Source organism: Magnolia sinica, chromosome 6 (assembly GCF_029962835.1).
Source record: "Magnolia sinica isolate HGM2019 chromosome 6, MsV1, whole genome shotgun sequence".
NCBI classification, from domain to species: domain Eukaryota; kingdom Viridiplantae; phylum Streptophyta; class Magnoliopsida; order Magnoliales; family Magnoliaceae; genus Magnolia; species Magnolia sinica.
The window spans coordinates 24,994,779-25,010,039 of NC_080578.1; positions in this window are offsets into that span (position 1 = coordinate 24,994,779).

The following is a 15,261-nucleotide window of genomic DNA, read 5'->3' on the forward strand; positions in this document are numbered from 1 at the left end:
GTGCGTGTGTAAAATAAAAAAATAAAAAAAATAATAAAAGCGTCTTTGGCCGGAAACGGATTGGCTACTCCCCCTGCCACCAGCCAATAGCTGGTGTTCGGTGCTATGTGGGCCCCACCATGATGTATGTTTTTCATCCATTCCGTCCATCTATTTTTATAGATCATTTTATGGTATTAGACAAAAAATGAGATATATAAAAATCTCAATTGGACCACATTACAGGAAACAGTGTCGAATGAACTTCAACCATTAAAAACTTTTTGGGGGCCATAAAAGTATTGGATCAATATGATATTTGTTTTTTCCCTTCATCTGGGTCTTTATGACCTAATCAACCGATTGGATATCAAATAAACAGTACACTGAGCCTTAGGAGAATTTAAATGATGGATATCCAATCACTATTGTTTTCCTGTAGTGTAGTCCATAGAAGATTTATAACCCTCTTATTTTTAAAATCAAGCCCTAAAATGATCTTTAAAAATGGATGAACGGAATGGATGAAACACATACATCATGGCGGGGCCCACAGAGCACCGACCACCAGCCCCGGGGCTGGTGTCAGGGGGAGTAGCCAATCCGTTCCCTCTTTGGCCCCATTCAAAAACATGGACGAAAATACTGTAAAAGACTCCAGTATCCGGAAACGGATTGGCTACTCCCCCTTAAGGCCTTACACCAGCCAATGGCTGATGGTCGGTGCTCCGTGGGCCCCACCATGAAGTATGTGTTTCATCCATGCCATCCATATATTTTTACAGATCATTTTACAGTATGACATAAAAAATGAGATATATCCCAATCTTAAGTGGACCACATTACAGGAAATAGTGTTGAATGAGCGTCGACCATTAAAAAAACATTTTGGAGCCATAAAAGTTTTGGATCAAGCTGATTTTTGTTTTTTCCCTTCGTGTTGGACTGTATGACCTAATCAACCTATTGGATGTCAAATAAACAGTACAGTGGGCCTTAGGAGGATTTTAATGATGGATATCCAATCACTATTGTTTCATGTGGTGTGGTCTGGGATTTATGTACCACTCATTTTTGGGATCAAGCCATAACATGATCAGTAAAAATGGATGAACGGAAAGGATGAAACACACACATAATTGTGGGGCCCACAGAGCACCGACCATCAGCCACGGGGCTGGTGTCAGGGGAGTAGCCAATCCGTTTCCCCAATATCCAGCGTACAACAATCCACTCCGCTGGGCCCACTGTGTTGAGTGTGTGACGTTCTCTCAGGACATCAGCCCGATCCTTAACTAAGGTGGGCCACACCACAGGGAAAAGTAGATGAGATACCAACCATAGGTTGCGTGTGACGCGCTGGAAAGTGGGCCCATGCCCCCACCGACAATATGCTTGACATTAGCCATGCAAGTTGCCTGCGTTTTCCATGATAGTGACATGAAACCATTGAAAAGGGGCTGATATTGGACCGCCAATTAAAAGATCTCAACTCAAAGGGCCCCACTCAAAAGAATAATGGGCTGTTCCCTACAGTTGAGTTTGCACCAGTGGGACCCACAATTTAGTGATCCACAACAGCATGATCAGAACGGTTAATTTGTTGGGCTCCACTTCATGTGCTAGACTGAAATTTTAATTTGCATTTGCATTCGACCCATACAACAACGTGGTCGCCAGTCCAAGTCAAGGGGGACCCATACATCACTCTGCCCGGACTGCCAAGCCAGAGTGGTCCATGAGACGGACTCACTATGTACACGGTCCCAAAATCAAGGACATCAGCTCGTTAGCTGGGTGCATGTGCCACCGACATGTTTTTGTTTTCTTTTTTACTCTCTCCCTTCTCAGTCCGGGAGTACACTTCATGAGTTGTTTTGGGCTAATAATAAAAGAGAATTTACACTTCATGAGTTGTTTTGGGCTAATAATAAAAGAGAATTTTATCAGTGTAAACCTCACTTTTTACCCATCAGCTTTTTTGAACAGCCTAAATTTTAATTTTCAATACTAAATCACTACATATTTTTGACAAGAATACTCCCGCAATACAAATCCATTTTCTGAAATATTCTCTCATCTTCATACGAGAATGCCCTACTATTAAAAACTCATTTTTTGAGATCTTATTCTTTCTTCCTACAAGAATACTCTTTTACCAAAAACCTGTCTTCCTAAAATATTTTCTTCTCTTCTTATTTCTTCCTAAAATTTTATCTTTTTTATTTTTAAAGTTTATATCTTCTTTCGGATAAGAATACACTTGTTATCACAAACGGTTACTTAATTTTCTTTTGTCAACAAAGAATGAAAATTGTGCCTCCATCGAAGAAGCAACGAATTGCTGTTATATTTGAATAATTTCCCCTAAACCCTAAATTCTAAACCGGAAAAATTTACACTTGCAAGAGTTCTTGATCATTTGCATGAGTTCTCGATCAATTTGACCGAAACCGAGTTCTTGGTCAATTTGCCCAAGTGTTATCAGTGAAATTGCTCGAGTTCTCGGTTAATTTGACCAAGAACTCACTAAAAATAGACCGAGAAATGCTTAAAATTGACCGAGGACTTGGTGAAATTAATCGATAACTCGTGTGAATGATCAATAAGTAGAGGTGGGCATCGAGTCAAGTTAGATCGAGTTAGGTTCAACTCGACTCAATCCAGTTTTGCCAACTACCTGACCTGAACTCGATCCGACACGGGACCAAGTCTAGCAGGGCTGACTCAATCCAAATCGATTCCTGGCTAGCCTGGCCCGAACCGAGTCCGACTTGGTCAGGGAAACCGAGTTGGATCGAGTTGGGTACAATTCAAATCAAGTCTTTTGTTTTTTTTTTTAATTATATATATATATATATATATATATATATATATATATATATATATATATATATATAAGAAGAAGAAGAAGAAATTAAGGGTAACTTTCCTAAGTTAATAAATAACTGATTTTACATATTTAAAATATATTTGAGAGAAATAAAATCAATTAACCAATTAATGAAATAACAAGTTCTTGAATCTTATAGTGGGTTGAGCAAAAAGGAATTTAAGTGGGGTTAGGGTTAGAAACGTTGGGCCAAATTTCCAAGTTGGGTCCTATACTCTTATTGAGGTCGGATTGAGCACTTAAGATTTGATAGTGATACATGTACAAATATAAAGAGCTTTAACTAAAACCATCACACATCTGCACACTTGGCAGTTGGCACGCAATGGCCAATGGGTCATGCAACTGTTATTTGAGAGATCTAAGGTAAAATATTTCAATTTGGGAGATTTCATGAAGCATCATCCATGGTGAGACGCATGATATCAATATGTTAGACCATTTAGCTAAGTCATTCAACTGTTAAAATATCACAGATCCAACTTCCAAAGTAAATAAACTACGTTCATAAAACAAACAAAGTAAATAAACTTTGTCCATAATCAAAAGTAAATAAACCTAATATGCACATACAGACAAATAAAACTTTCATACATTCGATAACATCTATATGATGAATGCCTTTGTGGCGTGTAACCAGATGAACCTTGTCCATAATGGTAACTCCCTCCTTCACCTAACCTTCGTCGCCAGAATCATCCTTTGGTTCTCTTTTTACGACTTCAACTGCACTCGAACTCTGGGCCGACTACGAGTTAGAGGTGTCCAAAAGATGGTCATTCACCTCTGCTGAATTGGATGGTGAAGATGTTTTTTCATTTTCCTCATTTATAAATTAAACAAGTTTTTTCAGACGCTTTTTAGGATCTGATTTATACGGGATTCCCAATAGCTTATAAAATGCTACCAGACTTTTAAGAAACTTTGATGATTTGCTCGTGTCTGCTTCAGCATCATGTTGTCTCGGAAGGGGTGGATGTTGTTGTCTGGTCATAGATGTCATTTTCAATCTTTCTTTTACGGCTTCTTTATAATCTTGTTCTTATTGTTCCTTTAAAATTCTCTCTTGTTCTTCTTCTCTACTAACTTTAGAGGGCCCGGAAGTAGTTCCTCTACTAAACTCTTCTTCATTTATAATAGACATACTTCTATATATTATGTGGCTGGTTGTATTGGTTATAATTATTGGGGGAGGGTGTAGAAAGTTTTTATATTTGAGTCGAGAATGACGCGAAATAAATCTCAGACTTCCTGAGGAGCTTTGCTACATGGTGCAGCATCTCCTCCCCGACAAGCCAAATGTAATTTTAGCTGATTCGTTTTGTTTACAAATTATTTTTCACGCAACTTGCATTATAACTTTATCTTTCCATCTTTTGAGTAGACTTGGACTCCATAATCTCAAATATTTGCTGATGCATCATCTTCCGATGATATATATACATGTGTATATTTTAAAATAAAAATATCTGGTTGGTTAAGACAAGATAATAAATAATAATAATAATAATAACTTATAATGATGAACGAACGCAATTAACCAACCATATAATATGAAATTTAAGCAACATTAACTAGTCGAATAGTACAAATGAAAAGAGAGAAATATCCATCCACCCATAAAATATTACAATTTAAGCCATAAAAAATAATTACAAATATCCTATTGTAACTTGTAAGCAAATACAAGAGAAATAGAAGGTAGTCTCTTATCCTGCAGGTACTGTCTCATCTTGCTTGTCACTCTCCTCTTCTTCGAACTCCTTATCAACAGAGTTCCCTTTTCCCCAGATCGGACGCAGCCAATCCTGTGTATAAATAAGCGCTTCAACCGATTCTGGTGTAAGTGAGCTTCAATACTTGTTTATGACCCTACTCCCCGTACTAAAAGCAGATTCTAAAGTCATAGTTGAAATTGGAATTGATAATATGTCTCGTGCCATTAACGAGAGCACAGGGTATTGTAAATCACGAGATTTCATCTTCCACCACTCTAAAACATCAAATTCATCGCCTTTGTATTTTACAAGTGGCTCCTTGAGATAGTTTTCAAGTTCTGATTGAGGTGTCTGCATTTGAGTCTCATGCTGTAATACCCCATACTTTCAGTGCTCGGGTATTAGCATGGAAACCTCACCCAGCATGAACATAAACTTGATTAGTATGAACATTCACACCCTGTAGCCTAAGTCTGACCGTTGGGAGTGATTTGCACTCATAGAATAATGCATCCGTCCGTCGATTTTTGAGATGGACCGTCATACCACCAGATGGACCTGCGTTTGGGTTTTTAGCCCCCTTGATAAGCAAATCAAACCATCTATTGTTAATGTTGAACTCCAGATCGTAAAGATCCACCATTCATTATATCCTTGACAGCCTAATGATTAAACCACACCTAAACCATGCAAGCTAACTAATCGACACTTAACTAGTCATTAAGTTCCCTTTAAAGCTGACTAAGAATCCATAAGAAGCATGAATATCAGATCTAGAGGCAATCTAACCGTCTAATCGATAGATATCCATAATAAAACTAAAAAAGGCAAACGTTGTGTGGCTCATCCATGTGATACGTCATCAATTTAAAATAGGTAGTGGCCTTGATTGGCTCACTAGTTAGGTGAATGGTTATGATCACAGGAGTGGACCTCAGATCATTGCAAATCGACGGTGGTTAGCACTTAATGACCATAATTCAGATGATATGGCCCACCTAAGTCTTGGATTTGCCTCATCCTTTGGGCTGGACCTTATCATGAACTGACAAAATGAATGAACGGAGTGGATTGGGCAGGGTCATCACTGTGGGCCCCACCTGTGTTGCATGTGCACCACTTACAAGTGCACCCGCAAAAGAGCAGACCGGGAAACCTGGTCAAATCAGGTTTGACCCGACTATACCCGAAGAAGGAACGGTCTTCTTCCCTTTCGAATTACCACCAACAACGGACGTCACCCGTATATTTCAATTTAGGGCCACCATCTCAAATCCCATGGCTGATCCAAACCATCTATCCTATAGGGGAGTTGAATACGTCCGAATCCCCAAAGATTCACACGCTGGATCCCATGTGCAACGGCATGCAGGCATAAGAAGGTTGTGTACAACAATCCTTCCAAAAATGAAAAAAATTCCGTTCCTTCGCCTTTCCACGCTGGCAATCCGCGTGATACCTTCTCCTAGGATCTCAGCCCTTCATTGAAAACCATCTTAGCCCTTCGTACTAGGGCTTTCTCAACAGCCGAATGAGTTTCCAACTCCCACCGTTGCCGTAACTCAAACCCAAACCTATTAAGAAGAACCCTAATGACTGTCCATTCGATGGGCCCCACAGTGACCATAGGACCTATCCACACCATCCAAATGCCTTGGATCACAAGATCATCCATTGGATCCAAATTCACCATTGGAGGAGTAGTCATCTTCTCCGTTGGCTGAAAGAACCCTGCACCTTCTAGTGAGGCCTATTCATCGATCTGAGTTGTCTATTAGGTGGCCCAAATCTAGCTGACCTACCATTGATTAATCAAGACAACCGCAGCTAAATAAAGACCTAACAAAAGCCAAGACAACTAGGTTTCAGATCTTAATTAACAAACTAAATTAATTCAGTTACTCATTTAGCCTAAGAACCAATGGTTTATGGTGATTATGATCGAATCACCATTTTCGCTAGTTATGAATAAGCCACACTATGAACTTACCTAATTCAAATCATAATCATTACGCACAAGAAATCTCGATACCCAATTCATTCCAGAAATGCCCTGATTATCCAAACAAGCTTTAGACCGCTCATTAGTGGGCCACTAAACTCGATGCTATAGAAATATGTTCGTCTTAGTGGGCTTGACATCCATTGTGGGACATTGAGCCAAGATCGCATCTCGAACATTCAATTTGGTCTCGCAATGCGAGTGCTTGAGTTATGCGAATACCTTATATGAAAATCTGAAACTTAAATGAAATAAGTCCATTGCTCTTTCACAAAGTTGTAACTTTCGGACCATCAGTTCATGACTAAATTCGAGGTATCAACTAAAGATATTTCTTCACACATATCCATATAGCCACAGCCCCGATTGATCATCTGTGACCGCCAATCTAAGTTAGGGCCTTCCTGGTTAATCGGTACGCCTGATCATGGTATATTTGTATCCAAACAGAGATCACATTGTTAGAGACTTATTCCATGGCTTATATTGACTTATATGTTTTCCATTGGGTTCCATTACTGGGAAACAACCCCCTCAATGGTCAATATAGTGAATAAAGGGCTATTGGGGCCATTTGCACCACTTCTGGCACTATATAGGGCCCTTATTTGGGCACCCCCTCCTCCCATAGAATTTTAACAAGAGAAAAGGGGAGAAAGGGAGAAGAGAAAGAGGAAAAAAGAGGAAAAAGAGAGGGGGAGAGCTTGGAAGTATGAGAGTTTGTGTACCTTCTGTAACACCCCGTACTTTTCAGTACTCGAGTGTTATCGTATAACCAGATTTAAAATAAATGCAAGCCTAGCTTAAGCAAACGTCCATGTGCATTCTAGTCTAAATCCGACTGATGAAAATAGTCTACATCCATATATTAAGTCATTCATCCATTGATCTTCAAGAGGGATCATCAAGTCATCAAAGGAACCCAACTTAAAATTTTAACTACCCTGTTAGGCGATTGTACCACACAGTGTCTATCATGGGCATTAGATCGTGTGGTCCACTACTTGTCCAACTAATATCATGGTTGTTAACAATCTGTTTAAATTAGTACAAATCCCGCCATACAATTATAAGATCAATTGCCAGTTTAGATTAGGAACTTATTTAATCACAAGCTCGACCATCGAGTTATAAATTTAACCATAAACCGCCCAAGTAGTAGTTGTGCCCGAGATTTAGACACATGGCTTAACAAGACGTGATTTAGACCGCTGATGACCCTAATCAAAGGTGGGTCCTACGTAAATTACTACTACTAATAACGATCCATAAATAAACAAACAAATATCTATGCATGCACACATGATAATAATATACATATATGAAATAAGTAATAATAGTAATAATTAAATATTTAATAATATAAAATCATGAAATGATAGTCCTAATGACCTACAGAGTGGCCCACAACATGATTAAAAATGCATACATATGTGAAAATAATAATAAAAATAAAGTGAAATAAGTGATGATAATAATAAATAGTAATAGTAATAAAATTAATATTAATATTGGTTAGTAATATATTATAAAAGCCTTGTAAATGATCCATTACGACCTTTTAACTGTTGATGTTGGTTTGGGACTAACCTAACCGCCAGAATGATGATAATCGTCAGTTAAAGGTTAAGATTACGTTGGCATGGCCCACCTAAGCATTGGATCTGCCACATCTTTGATCGAGATGACTTAGCTGAGCCATGTAACATCGTGGACGGAGTGGATTTGGAAAATACATCATGATGGACTCCACATTAGTGGGCGTGTGAACGTGGGATGCGTGCACTCACTGTGCACAGGTCCGAGAAGCCCGGTCAAAGCCTGCTGACCCGAGCTTACCCGAAGAAGGAGGATTGTCCCTCCTTTTCCCTCCCAGTTTCAATTCAAACGGACAGGCATCCGTGATTTTGATTGTGGCCCACAAACCAGGGCCCATATTCATGATCTGAACCGTCCATCCTGTGCACAGCGTAGGTCTAAACAAAACCTATCCCTTTCCGCGTGTTGGCGCACGTGTGCATGCACACCATCTTCGACCCAAACAAGACTTACAAGCACATTGATTTCCAAAAATGGAAACTGTCTTCGTGCGACAAGTTGGTGATCCACGTGAGGAGTGTTTGGCATTATCTGAAGGGTCCAAACAAATGAGATCTCGGCCATCCGATTGCATAGGGTTTTCCAAACAAAACCACGTCCAATTTCGGTTCCTACCCATCGAATTTGGAGACGGTTTCAGCTGGATCAAATCCAGACCGTTTATTATCAATCTAATGGTTCTGGGATGATAAGGCAAACCATGAAAATGGGAGAGAACTGACCAAATACGTCTCCTCACCCAGCCTTAAGAAAAACTGTCATCCCCTTCCTCTAGCAAACCCACCACCCAAAGCCCTTCAAACATATGGCCTAATACATCCGCAAGCTCTGTTGCATCTTAGGGAGCCTTCTTTATTGCCGAATTTAAGAAAGAAGCAGTGGAAAGAAATCTGCCATGAACGTCGATCGTCTTCCCACCGCTTCAATCCGAGTCAGACTCAGCTCGGGCATGCCGTTTTTCAGGCTTTCACTGTCGGGTGATGTCCCTAGTGTGGGAAGAGAGTGAGGGAGAGAGAAATTAGGAGAAGAAAGAAAAGAGAGAGAGGATAAAATGAGGGGTGGTTGTTGCACCGGCTTGAATCGACCTGAGCCTGACTCGCTATCGAGTTGCAAACTCGAGTCAGGCCAAGTTCTTCTGGGTCCAGATGTTGCTGGACGTGTGGGCCTGAGTGGGGAGAAAAGAGAAGGAGAAGAAGAAGAAGAATGATGCACCGGCTTGGTTCAAGCCGAGTCGTGGTCGCGACTCATGCCGAAAACGCCCCAAGTAACGATGAGTTCGGCCTGAGTTAGGTTCTGGTTTAGCCCAAGAACTCTGCTGGGTGTATGAGCTTGAGAAAGGAAAAGAAAAATAGAAGAAGAAGAAGAAGAAGAAGAAGAAAGGAGAAAGATGTTGCCTTCTTCACTAGTTTTTGTCGAGTCAACCTGCTGACTCGTTTGGAACTCAGTGCAACCAAGTGTGCTGGTTCGGTCCAGGAAAAGGAGAAAGAGAAAGAAAGAATAAAGGAGGGAGAGTAGGAAATGGTGGTTGCCGGGTTGAGCTCAAACCGAGTCAAGTCGTTGGGTCGAGTCATGTGAGTCGGGGCTGATCCGGGTGTTATCGATCTTGTCCAGCCATATTTTGCTAATGAAGGGAACATTATCTTGTTTAGGTATGGAACTCGACTCATGACCAAGTTATGAACCAACACTTTTACCGAGTTAAATCGGTTCCTACCTGATGGTAAACCATTTTGTGGTTGTACTCATATAGTTTGGAAAGCCATTGTCATAGGTTCGAGTCTTCGAATCTGAATAAGTCGGATTGCGCCAAGAAATTCAAGTGAGTTGATTCTAAGTCATGGTTTAAAAGATTAGCAGAATCGCATTACCATCATCATCATGATTATTATTATTATCATGGCTTGTTAATAAATTATCTATACTAATACTAGTTATTATAGACAAAAAAAATATAATTATTAAATACTAGTGTTTTGTTTTGTCACTTTTAAATATTATCATAAATAGCATATCATAATATTAATTATCATCATTAGTGTTACTATAACTGTTGCAATTACTAAACGTGGTTAATCATTGCTAGGTTAATTTGGCTAGTATTAGTTATTAGATATTAACATTTATCATGCTATTCCTATTTTGTCATTAGAAGGTTATTTATTTTAAGAATAATGTTGTTAGTGTTAATAGATAATTATTACTTATCTCTACTTGAATTTAATATTATTATAAACTAATTATAGGAGTTAAATTTCAAACTCTAAACCAAAGTCTAAGATTAGATTAATGGATAAAACCCTAAACCTCGGTAAATCCAAACCCTAGGTTAAGACCTTAACCATGAATAGCGAATAAAGCTTGGCTCTAACTGTATAACTTTACAATTTATGGTAGGATTTGACTCTAAGGGAACACGCATTCCCTAGCAATACTGGTGGGCAATTCAAAACATAAGGTGATGACTTTTCCCCTTAAGCTTTCCATCTCTAAATTAGATCAATGATAGCTTTTAAATTGATTATAAATGATACCTTAGAAGTTGATTAAGCACATGATTAGCTTGCTTGGATATATATTTGATAATTGATCATGAATATCAAATGCACATGCTAGATCTTGGTTCATTTAATAGATCTTGAATTGTATCTATACTTGTACTTAAGTTGTACTTTATTAGAATGGTACCCTAGTTCGATACTTGATCTCTATACTAATTGGATATGCTCTTGTACTGTTGACAAGACACATATGAATTGAAATTTCTCTAGTCTGTGAGGTGAATCCTTTATTTAAGAAAGAGAGTCCGTACTCAGGGTGCAATGAGATTGATTGAGATAGAAATAGACCCTCAACATGGAGGTTATGTTAGTGGCAATTTATTCATGGGACTTACCATCTATAGGGTGATTCCACCTATTTGATCGTGGGATGAACCATTTGACATTTTTATCGCCGTTGCTTATTCGTGTTTAAGGCATGCCTACCGACTCTTTTTTAGTCGTTTTTGTCACGCCCTAAACTCGAAAACTGGGCTCATAAAATTTCTGATTGCCAAATCCGGCACCGATAGCCTCCGTAGTACCCCATTCTCAGCTCTCGATACCAGGTTCCGATCCTGAGATCCTTCAAGAAAGATTTTTAATATTAATTTGATTTATAATAAGTATAACCATAAGCATAATCCAAGAACAATAACCACAAGAACACCATCACAAAATTTACTATGATAAAAAACTTTAAGGTACAATACGTAAACAGATAATAATAACGAAAACTCCTGAAGCTCGACTGCACGCTCCCGCTGCGACTAAGCTACGACTGCGTCTTGGCGTCACATCAATCATGCATAAGCTTATAAAAAGCTTAGACGGTGGTGTAAGTGTGTGCGCAATATGAGCGTGCTCAGAATGCAATATCACAGTAATGCGAAATCATGTTGATGAGTCCATGAATGCAATCAGCCGTACCAAGGCTATGCGATGCAAGGCATGAATGCTATCGACCACACCAAGGCCATACGATATAAGGCCTATATAGCCAATGTCATGTGCAAGATGCAGCTCAAGCATACCAATCTACATATCAATCCAGCTCATCTATGGAGCATCATATATCAATACAGTTCTCAGTGGATAATCACCAGGGTTTACTAAACTCCAAATGACACTGCCCCATCCTCAGGCATGCAGTCCAAGTGGGTGTAAGAAACCTCACTATCCGCCTGACCAATAGCTTGCCAATATCTATCTGGCACGTCGATAGCGGACCCATTTACGAGTTGGTCACACTTAGCCTAGCAATGCCCCCTACCCTCAGGCGGGTAAGGCCACACCCCCTTCTAACCGACCACGACACAGTGGGAGACGCGGCCTCCTGATATTCAGCCCTTATGCGCTCATATATCTACTCGGTCTCGATGTTGGAGTCATACTCTGATATCATCGGGTTTAGAAATTTTCACTCAGGGATATTTATGGCGCCCCGATGCTAGTAACAGTATTTTCAGTGTCCGATCCTGCCATCCACGATATGCCTGTGGAGGCCACAGCCCTGATGTCGCTAGGGTGTACAGTAATCATGTCACACTGATGTGAGATGCATGAATCACACTATCAGTCATGCAGCAAATCCTGCGCGTACCGTGCGCTCATGTGGGTAACTCCTATCAGGGAGTCCCATAAACAATCTGCTCATTGACATATGCTATGATCAGTCACTCCTCATATCAAGCATACATATGATGCGTATGAGCATGAATCATGGAGTTATACTAAGCATGTAATATGGTGATGAACTATCTTCATAACGAAGATGGGCCTAGACAGCCTATACACAACAAGTAGGGGCCTAACAGTGGGCCCTAGGGAGAGTTACAATGCGGACATTTAACCATCATTGCCCTTACAATATGGACGTCAAACCATCATTGCTCCCAAGGCATGGACCATTATAAACATCATTACATACATCACATTAGGCCTCACACAAAGGCCTCACGTACATCTCTTTAGGCCTCACTTATGGGCCTCAAATATATCACAATGGGCCTCATCATATGGGATTCATATACAACGCATTGGGCCACAACAATGGGTCTCACATACATCAAGTGGGCCGCATCAACGGGACATATCAATGGGCCTCATATACATTAAGTGGGCCGCATCAATGGGCCGCACCAATGGCCCTCATATACACCAAGTGGGCCGCACCAATGGGCCTCATATACATCAAGTGGGCCGCATCAATGGGCTGCACCAATGGGCCACATCAACGGACCGCACCAATGGGCCTCATATACATTAAATGGGCCACATCAACGGGCCGCACCAATGGGCCTCATATACATCAAATGGGCTGCATCAACGAGTCACACCAATGGGCCTCATATACATCAAATGGGCCGCATCAAAGGGCCGCACCAATGGGCCTCATATACATCAAATGGGCTGCATCAACGAGTTGCACCAATGGGCCTCATATACATCAAATGGGCCGCATCAACGGGCCGCACCATCTACACCATTCATTTATATCTTAAAGATCATTTTAGAGCATTTCCAAGAAAATAAATCATATCGAAAGATTATTTGGACCCTACCACAAGTAATAGTGGTGATAATGATTTCCACCGTTGAAACCCCACAGGGCCCGCCATAGCGTTTATTTCTCATCCAATCAGTGCATATGGTCACAAAGACCTGAATTAAATGGAAAAACAAATATCATATTGATCCACAGCTTCTGTGCACCCAAAAGGGTTTCAAGGGTAGCCGTTCAATCCCCCACTGTTTACTACAGTGTGGTCCACCTGATAGATCTGCCTCATATATTTTTTTTGTCTCAAGCCTTAGGACGAGCTCACCGAATGGGATGGACGGTTTGGATGTAACACACTCACCAAGGTGGCCCACCATCCAAGCAATGGATGGTGAGGATCCACATGCACATCATGGTGGACTACACATGCACTGATGATGGGGTCCACGTCCCAACTAGACAGTGGGGACCCCACACATGCAGGGTGGGTCTCACCGTCCAGTAAGTGGATGGATGGTGTGGATCTTCTCACATACAACAACACTAGCTAGTGTATGGTGGGCCAGCCAATCCGCTCTCTAATCAGGTGGGTCCCACGTGGGGCTCACCACTTACATATATGCATATATATATATATCATACATATATATAATATAATATTATAATATCATACATATATATAACATAATATTATATTATATTATTTTTTTTAAAAAAAACATTAGGCTAGTATCTAACGTCTAGGGCTTGGACGGCTTGGATATAAAACACGTAAATCGTGGTGATCCCCACCGTCCAGACCATTAGACAGTGAAGTGGATATGCAGCACGTGTGGGCCCCACATGGATGAACGGTTTAGGTATACAACATACCTCGTCATTAGGGCCCACAAAACTTGTTGGCGTCACTCCCTCAAGAGGTATGGAAGGTGTGTGTGCAACACATACGCCATGAGGTCCTACCGTCCAGACTATCTGGACGATATGGATACAACATATACATGATGGGTGGTCCACGTGGTGTGGCCCACCAAAGTTTTGGATCAGCTGACTTTGTGTCCAACAGCTGCTGAACGGTGCACATACCACACATAAATATGGTGGGGTCCACATCAGTGGGCCACCCGACTAATCAAGCTGAAATTTATATTTTTTCCTTTGCCTGGGACTATCCAGCAAGGTGGGCTCCGCTATTAGATGGCATGGATATAGCACATCCTAGTGGGCCACACATACACATATCATTATCACCATATAAAAAAAGAAAGAGAGAGAGAGAGAGAGAGAGAGAAGTGGAGGGACCCCACCACTATGGACCGCTCTTTGATCATAATACATACATCAAAGTGGGTCCCATCATAAGTGGGCCCTCAAATGAAAATCAACGGTGGATCACTCATCGATGACACTCCTACTTTAGCTCATTGGACTCCTAAGCTTCTTGGCTTGCTCTTTGATGGTGGATGATGAAGATTGGATGGCTAAGATGGGAGATTGGGTGGTAGCGAGTGGGCCATACTAAGCTCTCTTTGGGAAGAGCTAGGACGTTGTCTCTCTCTTGGGGTTGCTTGGGGAATGGGTTGAGAATGATACAGAGAGAGAAGTGATGGGATGAAATGAGATAGGTGAGTGACGCGTGAGTGATGGGTGGAGTGGTTTGTGTAAGAGATGGGATGGAAAGGTATGGGTGGAGAGAGAGAGCATTGACTTTGGGAATGGGAGAGGGATGGGATAGGTAAGGTTGTGTACTTGACTTTGATTGATGGATTGATGTGATGTGTTGTAAAGATTCTCTCGGTATTCATAACGCGTGATATTTTTCTCGAAATAAATGTAAGCCCACAATTCTTGGCCTGGGTATCGCATTGGCGCATGAGACATGACGTTGGAATCGCGTTGACGGCGCGGTCGCTAGGATACAAGTTTCAAGTCGAGTCGATATAGATATACAGGATGTGACTTAAGGTGGTGCACAGATGCCGATTACAAGTTGCGGGTTGCCAGAATTCGACAGGGAGGACCGCAGAAGC